The sequence below is a fragment of the Ylistrum balloti genome, unplaced genomic scaffold, assembly GCF_031769215.1.
Source record: "Ylistrum balloti isolate Yb309-2 unplaced genomic scaffold, AGI_CSIRO_Ybal_v1 Utg370404, whole genome shotgun sequence".
Classification (NCBI taxonomy): Eukaryota; Metazoa; Mollusca; class Bivalvia; order Pectinida; family Pectinidae; genus Ylistrum; species Ylistrum balloti.
This window is the reverse complement of record NW_026782276.1, coordinates 102714-115718: the sequence shown is the minus strand read 5'-3', so window position 1 is coordinate 115718 and position 13005 is coordinate 102714. Positions and strand designations below refer to the sequence as shown.

Here is a 13005-nt window from a genome sequence, read left to right as displayed (position 1 = left end):
TGTATTAATATAGTAAAACCCTGAAAAGTCAAACTCATCAGGAAATTTAATAATTTGAAGAATTCAGGGTATACAAGTAATCAGAGGTTGATCCATCCGTGTCCATGAATGACATAGTCAATATACAATTCTTTTTCCAATCCGATGTATGATAATTTTTTTTAGTTTTTTACTTGATATATGATTTTTTTCCCCTCCAGAAATCCATGCTGACCTAAGACCTTTGATTGGTAAGTTGCATCTGGACAAAGCGTTTGTTGTGTGCGGATATAGAGCGGATTTCTCAAAACCAGAATCACAACATGACTGGGCATTGTTTGAAAATCAAGCAGATTTGTCATAAAAAAAGTTTAAAAAGTTTTTAGTTTTGTATATTTTAAAAGAAATATGTAAAATTGAATGGAAATAATCATATTAAGTATAAAATAAAATGTTACCAGAATGTAATCCTTATTGTACCCTCATCGTTAGTTTGTGTGAGCGCCCATGCAGTCACAGAGACCTGTCAACCAACCAACCAGCCCATGCAGTTACAAGCATATCCCATTCAACCAAACTTGCTTAACCTTGTCACCAAAAAATTACATCCTTGAATGCAACAGACTGTATTTTGTAAAAGCGATGCATGACTCTCCTTGAGTCTAGAGGTTGGGGCTCCATTCTGGGAAGGAGAAATACTGTATACAGATTTCATGTTCATTCACACTGTTAACCAACAAAACCAAAACTTATAAAAAATCAATAATATCAATACTTTGCTTCTTTAGCATTTATTTTCTTCATTTTCTTATAGTTAAAACCAAAGAGAGGATCACAACAGATAAAAAGAAGAAAAAGTTCTTGGAGACCAAAGGGTTTCGTGATGCTCAAGAGAAACTCACAAAGAACAAAGTCTTAATGATCAAAGGCAACAGAGGAGATGGCAAGACTTCAATTGCCATTCAACTCATGGACTGGTTGATCAAGGAGCATCAATGCAGGGAACCACTTCAGCTTCGTAAGATTAAGAAATTAGATAAAATGTCTCCAAACTTGAATCTGGTTACTTTTATTGATGATATTTTTGGAGAGAAAAAAGTTGCACCAGAGTGGAACAAAAGAATCACTGATATAGAAACTCTTTTTGCTGATGAACAAACAAATCCCAATTTTTTGATTGTAACTATTCGTAATGAAATATATAATGTTTTAACAAAGCGGTCTTTGGAACCAGTTTTCACCAAAGATAATACTATTGACCTGAGTTCGGACACATACAGGATTTTAGAGGAAAGAAAAAACCTTCTAAAAATGTATACACCAAACAATTATGTATGGGAAGAACAAGAAATAGAAGATATTTTGAAATATGCATTGAGCATTGGGTTTCCACAGTGCTGCAACCTTTTCTATGACTCTGTGGAATTGCAGGGAAAACGTGGGAAATTTTTTGAGAAACCTTTTAAATTTTTGATTAAAGAGTTGTCAAAATTACCACAATATTCTGCCATTTTGTTTCTTTTCCTCAATGGAGGGATTATAAAAGTTAAAGATTTAGACCCAAACAGTGATAAAATCAACAAAACATTGCTAGAGGAATCATTTGATATGAATCTGATTGATGATGAGGATGACATAACCACATTGACTTACAAGAAGAAAGTAGGATTTGTAAAAGAAAGTTTAGACAGGTTACTAGGGTTTCTAGTGGTGAAGGAGAAAAATTGGTTGTCTGGTGATGAAATGTACAGATTTAATCATGATTCTGTAAATATCACAGTAGGTCTTTTGTATGGGAATAAAACACCAATTGGTTATATCCAGAATTGTCTAGCAGAATCCCTTGGTTATCTCACAACCTCAAAAACATTGTCAGACATGATTGTCATATCATCAGATCATTATACATGTCTGTGCGAACGTCTACTCCGAGAGTTTGAGTGTAAGGAGTATTATCATCGTAGTATAATTAGGTCTCTAGATGTATGGAAAGATCCTGTATTTGTTGGGAGATTTGGCAAGTTGTTAAATGAGAGAAAAGTTGATAAACTTGCTGTGTTAAATAGAGCCTGTCATTATGGTGTAAAAGAATGTGTTTTATATCTTCTGAGTGAAGGAGTCAAACCTGACAAGGACACAAACTGGTGGTCATTGATTACAGGAGGTGATGAGGATGATGAGGGAGATGTGGATGTACTTAAGGAAGTTGTTAAATACCTGAATGATGAGATAAAACATGACCTGTTAAATAGAGCAAGTTATTCTGGTTCAAAAGAATGTGGTTTATTTCTTGTGACTGAGGGAACCAAACCTGACAATACACAAACTGGTGGTCATTGATTACAGGAAGTGATGGTGAGGAAGATGTTGATGTACCTGAGGAAGTTGTTAAATACCTGAATGATGAGATAAAACATGACTTCTTAAATAGAAAATGTCATTCTGATTCAAAAGAATGATTTTTCATATCTTGTGAGTGAGGGAGTAAAGCCTGACAATGAAACACTATTATATGTATTGTATGTATTGTTGTAAAGTGTTTAAGATTATATTACATGTGTAGGTGTTTTTACTGGGACATTAGATAATACACTTTATCTAAATGTTGATGATTTTGTTATTTATTACATTTGAATCAGTTGATAATTTTCTGTTCTATAGACAGAACTTGCCAATTAAAGTGAAAATGATAATGAAATCATCTGCGTATACAAGTTAGAAATGAGTGTAATTAACATTTAATAATAAGCTGTATCAGGAGACGATATATTCTAATACACCTGGGGACAACAGTACTTTTCAGGAATGGAGCTTCCCTCTGGTACCTCTCTACAGTACAATTGTTATAATACACCTATGGGTGATATCTGTTGTCTCGAGGCTCCGGTACTTTTCAGGAATGGAGTTTCACTTTCGTACCTCTCTACGGTACAATTGTTATAATACACCTGTGGGTGATATCTATTGTCTCGAAGCTCCGGTACTTTTCAGGAATGGACCTTCCCTCTGGTACCTCTTTACAGTACAATTGTTATAATACACCTGTGGGTGATATCTATTTTCTCTAGGCTCCGGTACTTTTCGTTTTGGTACCTCTTTACAGTACAATTGTTATAATACACCTGTGGGTGATATCTATTGTTTTGAGGCTCCAATATTTTTCATCGATGGAGCTTCCCTCTAGTACCTCTCTACAATTCAACAGTTGTAATACACCTGTGGGTGACATCCTTTGTCCCAGGACTCTGTTTTTATATATATCGACTTCTACCTATTTTATACATAGTCTTGCCGTAATGCATCCTTATGCTGTACTTTTACAAAACGGGTATATACCATATTGTTACACTTCGTTTTATTGAGCCAAATAGTGGATGTAGAAGCAAAAGTACATTTTCAAAAACTTTGCTAAATCTCTATGAAAGGGATTATGCTGAGGGACATCGTTTATCATTTCTGTCATACACAAATCCCTTAACAGACGTTTTTCAAACAAATATTCCTCTCTCGACACAGTTTTCTGTTCTATTATCGTCAAGTAGTATTATATGATTAGGAGAGAATGGTTTGTTTATTTGTTGATATATATGAAATGAAATGTAATTTATGTGAATACATAAACATGGGAGGCAACGTCACGATTACTGGACAATTATTGACATTTATACAGAAAATACAAACACTAAGATGTTTTCTTGACTGAGTGTGTTGTACTTCAATACTGTAATGTTTTTTAAAGGAATGTGTATATAAACTTACATATTTTTGTTTGATGTAAATACATATATGTAATGTATGGCAATATTATACAGAAAATAATTTTATATTTTGGATTGACATATAAAGTGTGGTAGGAAACTGATATCTACATAAATATACTTTGCAAACAAATACATAATAGAAATTTGTGAAATAAAATTATCATGATTATGCAGACACGTGACTTGCATTATTCATTGGCTTTTTATATTGAAGTAGGTTGTGTGTCCTGAGACAATTTTAATTCGCATTGAAGGGGGTGCTGTCAGTTTATGGTGAAGGATCCACTGGTCACTCAACTTTTACCTTCTTCAAGAAAACAAAGAAACTGGATACTGATATTTTGGCTATGATGTACCTGGGATGAAATACTATGTATGAATGATCTTGACCTACTTTCAAAATAACAAGGGTTAAATATGTTTTTCAAAAGTTTGAGAATCTACTTTTTTTAAATTAAAGAAGACACAGGATACTGATATTTGGTCAAGAGGTTCCAGGGACGAGTTACTAACAGGTTTTCTCACAAATTACCTTGACCGCTTTTCAAGGTCATTGAGGTCAAATAGAACATTTATGAATCTTCTCAACTTTAAGATGAAGAGTCTTGCTAAAGTGTTCCTGCAGATAGTATTTATAATAGAGCGCTATCAGGTTTTCTAATACAAACGACTTTGACATATTTTCAAGGTCACATAGGTCAAATGTGATATATTTGTAAGAATCATCCTTTTAAGTTTTAGAAAACCCAGGTCCTAGTATTTCAGAAGTCGACACCTGTAGTAGAGTATTCTAATTTTAAGATAATTGACCTTGAGCTTTTTACTCAAGGATTTTTTCTGTGCGCCTTATTCTGACATCAACACCTCATTCTGGCATAACCTCCACATACAGAACACCTTATTCTGACAGAGACTTCTACATACAGAACACCTCATTCTTACATTAACCACTACATAATAAGCACCTCATTCTGACTTAAACCTCTACATTCGGAACACCTCATTCTGGCATAAACCTATTCATGAAGATCACCTCATTCTGACAATAACATGTACGTACGGAACAAGTTATTTTGAAATTAACCCCCCCCCCCCATACAGGACACCCCAATCTAACATAAACCTCCTCATACAGAACACCTCATTCTGACAATAACCTTTCCATACGGAAAAAAAGGTCATTGTGATATTAACCTTCCTATATAGAACATCTCATTCTGACATGAACCTCTACATAAAGAACATTTCGTTCTGCCATTAATCTCTCCAATGGATGGAAGAATCACAGAATTCGCTGATGAATTCAAATTTGAACACTCCTTGAAAGTATCAGAAACTCGTTAAAGATAAATTCTGTTAATGGAAAAACTGTTGCACAACCGTCTTATAAAATGGCTACTATATTTACCTTGTTGAAGTTTTGATCAAGCTGAAAAATAATAACAAATCATCTCTTTCTTCAGATTTAAACACTTTGTCAACATGGATCATTAGTAGTATACCTATGTATTTCTATTTTCAGTGTAATTATATCACCTAATGTATTTAAAATTTTCATTTTTATATTTCATCAGGATAAAAAGCCTGTTTGATCAGGATTAAAGTGTTTGTTAAAAACCTTTATCATTCTTTTAAAAATAACTTCTACGAGAAGCAATATTGTATAAAATATTGAGTAAGAAATTGAGAATGTTTATACATTGGAAACATTAAACTAGGATGTTGTCATCCCCTGTCCATCAGTACTTTTGTTTCTGTAGGTTACAGAAGACCAGAAGTTATGAAATACATACAGTGTAATGTGTAAATGTGCAAGAGAGGTTTCTATGGTCAAGGCCACTGTCATTAGTAATAGAACTAAGAATATACTATCAAAATACATAGTATGTGAACGTGTTATTGGTAAGTATTCTTTGTGTGACATTAAGGAGCAAAAGTGACTGAAACCAGATGGGAAGTTGACAGACTACAGGTCAAGGTCAACAAAAGTTGATGTTAGATTTTGTACCATTAGTTGTAAATATTTCGATGAATTAAGAAGCCAAGTTGAACAAAATCTAATGCGGGAGTACCTGATCAAAGGTCAAGGTCACATTTTCAGGGATCTCCTTTTGTCCGGTGTCGTCCGTCGTGTGTTGTAAACTTTTAACATTTTCGACTTCTGGAAAACTGCTGAACAGGTTTCAATGAAAAAAACTTTCATGGCTAAAGGCGCACCAAAAGTGTAAATGATGTGGTCCCAAACTCCCAGGGTCTTAGGGGCGGAGCCAAAAAGGGTCTAGAGAATATATCAAATACCATAGAATATTTTGAAATAAGAAAATATAAGTAGTAATTCTTTATTTTTATTATCGTTCAGATGCTTTAAAATCTACTCTTGCTTGAATGGATTTTATTCAAATTTTGTCTGTATCAACAGTAGCATTGGCAAATAATTCTGGATTGCAGAAAGTTGAGCTGACCTCTAGGAACTTGGGGTAGGGCCACGAAATATCTTGCTTCAAAACGCTACTCTTAAAGCCTGTGTAGACTTCAATTATATTTGATATGAAACATTATTGCAGACTGGTTATCATTTCTTATATACAGAAAGTTGATTAGATCCCCTCGGGACCGGGGGCGGGCGAGGCCCGAATGGGAAAGTTAGTCAATATTTTGTTTGAAAATGCTACTCTTCTTTAATGTCTGAATTGATTTCAACCGAATTTCATCAATGAGGATGGGGAATCATTGATGAAATTCAGGAAATTGATTTCACTCCTAGGAACTTGAAAAATGGAGAGTTAGACAACATTTTGCTTCAAAAAGCTATTCTTTCTTAGTGCCTTGGTAGATTTCAACCAAAGGAGGAGTGCCAATTTGGGCCTTCTGGCGGCCATGACCGATATTTTTTATTTGTTGTGTAGGAATTCCTTGGGGTTAGGCGGTCATGATATGACATAAAATTAAGGTCAGATCTGAGCCATTCATTAGTTATGGGGGGTAAAGTGGGGGGTAAAATTCATAAACAGCTCCATTATGACAAACCTACATTATATTTTTGGATTTTTTCTTCTTAATTTTCATGTAATAATCCATATCAAAACATTCATTAGTAAAATTGATTGAAAAAAATATTCCATTGTTGAAAAGTAGGTCATGGTAATTAAGCTCATTAATTGCTAATTATATTAAAGATGAACTTAATTTTCTGCCTTAATGCACATAAAAACAATACCTTTATCATGTGTCATGCTTTAGTAAGATTTATTTTTGAATACTTTATAGAAAATGGAGAATTAATTAATGGGAGGGGGCGGGTTCACACTTTTGACAACTTTTGGTTGATATCAGAGTTGTCTTATGTAATTATATTAGATAATAAATATCTAATAAATAAATGTTAAATTGTACTGCATTAAGAACTGTTTAAAATAAATTGCTTGATAAATGTAGAGATATTTAAACCAGTTTGGTACGGCTGGTTGAGCTTTAAGCTAAAATGGCGGGATATAATGCCATCCCCTGACATATACCTTGTTAAGGATCTTTGTGTCTACCGGTGAGTATACATGTGCACCTTGTCTCAGACAGTTCATATACCCTTATATATACAATTAATACGTGGAGTCGGCAAATGGGCGGATTAAGCAGTGGAAGACCTTGGGACATGTTTTGCCCAACACTCTCATTCCAGTTGTAGGTGATTTTGTGAGAATTGTGTGTGCAATTTGTAATGCTTTTCGCCCCCCACTTGCCTCTGATTCTCCCAATGACCTCATCATTGCTGAGCGAATGTTGGCTCTGTCAAAATGTCCCAATAAATTGCAAATTCAAGTTGAAAAAGAAGGTTTGGCTAGGAAAAGAGCCATATGGATCAAGCTTGATGAGGCCAGTTTGCCTGACTTTCCTCAGCTGACAGAACCGGAGTTGAGAGATCTTACCATGGGAGTATATCAGTTGAAGCAGGCAAAGTCATATACCATGGAGCACTTGTCTGAAGATGGCCAGTATGAATTAATGGCATGCAGGGAAAAGCCTGGCTTAATTAAAGTTCAGATTCGTTCCAGACATGTTGCTTCGAAACTGTACAACCTGTGGATTGAGTATTCCCCTGGTTTGACTCCTATATCTGGTTGGTATTGCCAGTGTAAGGTTGGTGCCAGGGTAGTGGGCTGCTGTGCCCATATTGCATCTGTTCTCTGGTACCTTTCTTATGAGCGACACCAGCCTAGGATAGCACACCCAACTGCCTCATCAAGCTACCTCAGCTGTGCTGATGACGCAATGATGATTGAGGACTGGTCTGAGTCTGACAGTGACAATGAGTAACTAACTATGTGTACGACCATTGTATGTATAGTGGAGTGAAATGCAACACTAGAGGTTAAGATTGATATCTTTCATTAGCCATTTCTGTGTTAATACTTCGGTAAAACCACTAGATACAGACATATGGTCAAAGTTGTCGAACTAAAATTCAAAGCACCGCCTCTTCTTTGTTTTCTTTAAAGTATGCAAAAATATTTCTTATTAAAACATGGTACATGATAAAGGTATTGTTTTTATGTACATTAAGGCAGAAAACTAAGTTCATCTTTAATATAATTCGCAATTAATGAGCTTAATTACCATGACCTACTTTTCAACAATGGAATATTTTTTTCAATCAATTTTACTAATGAATGTTTTTATATGGATTATTACATGAAAATTAAGAAGAAAAAATCCAAAAATATAATGTAGGTTTGTCATAATGGAGCTGTTTATGAATTTTACCCCCACTTTACCCCCCCATAACTAACGAATGGCTCAGATCTGACCTTAATTTTATGTCATATCATGACCGCCTAACCCCAAGGAATTCCTACACAAGAAATAAAAAATATCGGTCATGGCCGCCAGAAGGCCCAAATTGGCACTCCTCCTTTGTGCTTTCTTTCTGTGAATTTCAGAACTAAAATGGCTATACTGGACGAAAAAAGTGAAGGTTTACAAAATTATACAGCCTAATTTTTAATAATAATAATAATAATAGAAATGTGAGAAAACTTGAAAGTTTCAAATGCCATGTTTGTTAAGAAGCAACCAAGAGCAAATAACAAGGAGTAAGACTACCAGGTAAATCAAAGAGTTACAACAACGGAACATCTGAATCAAAGAAACAAGTCCACAAATTGATATCAGAGGCTTAGTATGTTGACCTTTATTATTGCCCTGCAATGCCTGTGCACATTTCTGACTTTGACCAGCATTGTAAAAGAGAAATATCAATCTTTTCACATTTTATTAATTTAATCTTCATGTTTGTCATATATTAAAACCCTCTCCCACTTTTGAATTCTAACTAGAAGGGCTATCTGAAATTTCTCCATTTCTCAAAATAGGGCTAAATATTCACTTTTGTCCACGATTCTTGATTAACCCATATATTAATTTTTATTTAGCATTGCACATGTCCATCCATATCCATCCTGTCCTGTCCAGATGTAATGTAAGCGCCTGACAAATTTCGGTCAAACTTTATGCAAAAGTCAATTATGAGTATACCTCGGAAATTGCTGTGATTCAGGGACCAAGTTAGTTCTAGACCAAGGTCAGTCATGCTATATATATATAGAAAATCATTAACCGATTTAATTCCAACACTTGGCAACTTCATACTTTCATGGCGTTTGGTCAAACTTAATACAAAGATCAACAAATGTAACAGTCACAATTTTTTATCATCGCATGTTAAACAGATTGACCATGCGTATGTATTCCTCAGTAGTACCACACAACTACATATACATGCTCTTGTAATGTAAATTTGAGGTAAGCGTGAATGTATAAGTCTAATTTCACACTATCACACTGGTCATTTGGTAGCTATTCTGCTAATGAGACCGTCCTTTTATCAAAATTTCATCTTTGATAAAAAGGTTTGCACATGTCTGCGCAGCCATCAGTTGGTCAAAACACTCTTTAGTTAAACTTAATGATGATTCTCGCATTGATCTTTTCTTGCTCCTGTCACTGGTTCTGTAAGCTCCATTTCAACAATCACATTTGTGCCATTGGAATTAGCAAGACATCGTCACCGAAATGAGCAATATAATTGTCTCATACTTCTTTCTCTGACAATGATCAGTAGTTGAATCACACAGAGATAGATGTTGCATTAGTTCTCTCGTGGAGATATATATTCTGTGTCATTTATGATAATCACTTTTCACGTTTGCATTTAAATACTTAGTGGTTTTATTTTTTTTAAATAAATTATCCTTTATCCACAATCTGTGACTATGCAATCCTTTTCCCACAGATGTTGCACTTAGCCTCACTACATGTGTTAATCTGCAAGTTGCAAAATTCCTTTAATTGTTAAAATAAACCCACTTGCTACATCTATCTAATCCCGTGAAGTCTGAAAAACATATGGTACATGCTTTCTGAAATTCTAGTGCTTTATATCAATCCTCTTGGAAAATTCCAAGTGAAAGTGATTTGTATAGCTTTCTATCAATTCATGGCTTTTAAGACAACAAACCCACTCATGACCTATGATTTGTATTGAATTATAATTCACTTATTTCTGAAATTGTCACATTTGCATATTAATGAGACATTTTACTAAAACGTCAACTGGTATAAGCAAAATACATGCTGGTGGTAACATGTCAATTCGACATCGGAATAGCGTTTTTGATTGTGGTAGAAAAGGTAACTTAAATTTATGAAACTTTGCAAAAAAAGTTGACTCGAGTGAAAGAAATGTCATATGCATTAATAACAACCATGACTCGTTGAGTATAACCTCTATATATGGCAGCAACTAGTTAAACAGTTCGATGATTTATCATCCAAATTAATAACAAATGTTCAACAGAGGACCACAGACAAAATGTACCAAGATGTTTGGTGTCACGTTATCAACCTAAAGGCCTGAGTCACTGGCTTGTGTAAGTCTACGTTTTACGTATTTTTTTTATTTCACAATTAAGTTTTTCTATGTACTTATGGCGATGTTTACTTCGATCTGACATAATATTCAAATTAAATAACAAGTCGAAGTGGTTATTTAATTTGATTATTAAAATGAAACTATATCTAATTATATGAAAATATGCAACTACGTCCGATTTCCTGCTGGGCACAGCTATCGTTTATAAGATAACCTGTAAAGCGAAAACAAGAAAACAAGTGAAGCATTCTTATGATACAGCTAAAAAAACGCGAAAGAACATTTTGCCAGATATGAGCTGTCGTACAATACAGAGCCACCGTGTGTGACGATTAGACACGTCACAGTGTTGGATAGGATTCGTTATTCCATGACGTTATCATGGAAGTGGAAAGTAATTCTTATACTGTCAAGGCTGATTCTACCATCAAAATAAAATCGCTAAACGGCCCCATTCTCCTCCATAACGACACTGTTTTTCACTCCCGTTTTTTCCTAAATTAATGGGATCGGCAATTTCCGGATATTTTGTACAGAGACCGCGATTTACTTTTAGTATAGCCTTACTGTCAAGCGTCTTCGTGACGTGACTGAAAAAAACCAGACGAGAACTACCGAAGTTTGGTGGAATAAAAAAAGGTAATTTATAATTAAAACACGTATATCAGTAGTTTTGTGAAAGCCAACAAATCTATGTAGCAATATGTGAAGCCGTTAATGACATATTTGAGACATTATTGAGTGTAGGTTCTATTTTTAACATTACCGGAAAAAAATAGACTAGTTTCACTTTCATAATACCTAAGGATCTTCTATGGACGCAGGTCTCTCCGACCACTATGTCCGCATCTAATTTATCAGTTTTATCATTTGTAATGTTAACCACGTGACATCTTCCGGTATTGTCTATATACAAATTGTGGTTATATTTTACTTCCTGGTCTTTCCAGTCCTGCTTCAAAACTTATAATAGTTTTTGCTTGCACCACTGATTCTGGTAGGTTATTCCAATTTTCCACAGATCTGTGAGTAAAGCTGATCTTCCTCGTGTTTGTGTTGCAGCACTGCTTTTGTACTTTAAGAAAGTGTCCCCTTGTGGATGTACTTTTTGTTTTGTCAATGAATCCATCAGTTACTTTTTTGTGATATATACCATTCATAATCTTAAACATTTCAATCATGTCTCCCCTTAAGCGTCTATATTTCAATGTTGGCATCTTTAGCTTCTTCAAACGGTCACTATAATCTAGGTCTTTTAAAGATTGAATTTGTTTTGTAGCCCTTCGTTGCACATTTTCTATAAGTTCCAAGTCCTGCTTTTTGTATGGTGACCACACTGCTTGAGCGTACTCTAAGTGAGGTCTTATGAGTGCCTGGAACAAGTATCTATAACTAACCTTGTCCAAATAGCTATATGTTCTCCTAATTAGACCCATGATGCTGTTTGCTTTGTTGACCTGCTGTTTAATATGCTTTCCAAATTTGAGATGTGTTCTAACTCTTCTTCCTCACCATTTTGACTGTATAGATGGTAATTAAACTCTTCTTTGGGTCATTTCCGTGCACTAATTGTCATCACTTTGTACTTTTTTGGGTGGAATTTCAGCAGCCAAGTGTCTGACCATTTCTACAACATATCTAAATCCTCCTGTAACTTCTTGGCGTCTTCCAATTTTGTAATTTTTGAATATATCTTTGTGTCATCAGCAAATAAATATGTTGATGCATTTACATGATCTGGCAAGTCATTGATGTACAAGACAAACACTATTGGACGAAGTACGCTCCCCTGAGGAATTCCGCATGTAACACCGTGTTCTTTGGACTCTGATCTGTTCACGTTGACTTTTTGTTTTCTGTTCGCGAGAAATGCAGTTGTCCTTTGAGCAATACCATATGCTGTCAACTTCTTTATAAGTCTTCTATGTGGAACCTTATCAAAGGCTTTCATGAAGTCCATGAACACAGCATCATTAGTGCCACCTTTGTCTAGTATCTCTGTCTAGTCTTCCATGACTCTAAGGAGTTGTAATGTTGTGGACCTGCCTGATATGAATCCGTACTGTCTGGTACTGAACAGGTTGTTCATAATCATATGGTAAATCATATGGTCACTTTTTCGACTTTGTGATCTCACGGCTTCTGTGTAGATCAGCTGATCTGTGTTATAGTCATTTGTATCAGTTACACTACAGTGATGGGAATAAATGAACCAAAATTAGTAAATTATACCTTTAGCAGTTTGATAACTTAAAAATCTTTGTTGGCTAGTTTCCTTCAGTAGTTTTTGCTATATTTACATATGTTTTGTGCCAATCATATGCTATTAGTTGTTTTGGT

The 13005-nt window shown here is 34.8% G+C and overlaps 1 pseudogene; it reads left to right on the top strand.

Annotated features, from left to right (window-relative positions):
• The first annotated feature begins 200 nt into the window (after positions 1–200).
• On the top strand, positions 201–2552 carry LOC132554444 (uncharacterized; annotated as a pseudogene).
• The last annotated feature ends 10453 nt before the right edge of the window (positions 2553–13005 follow it).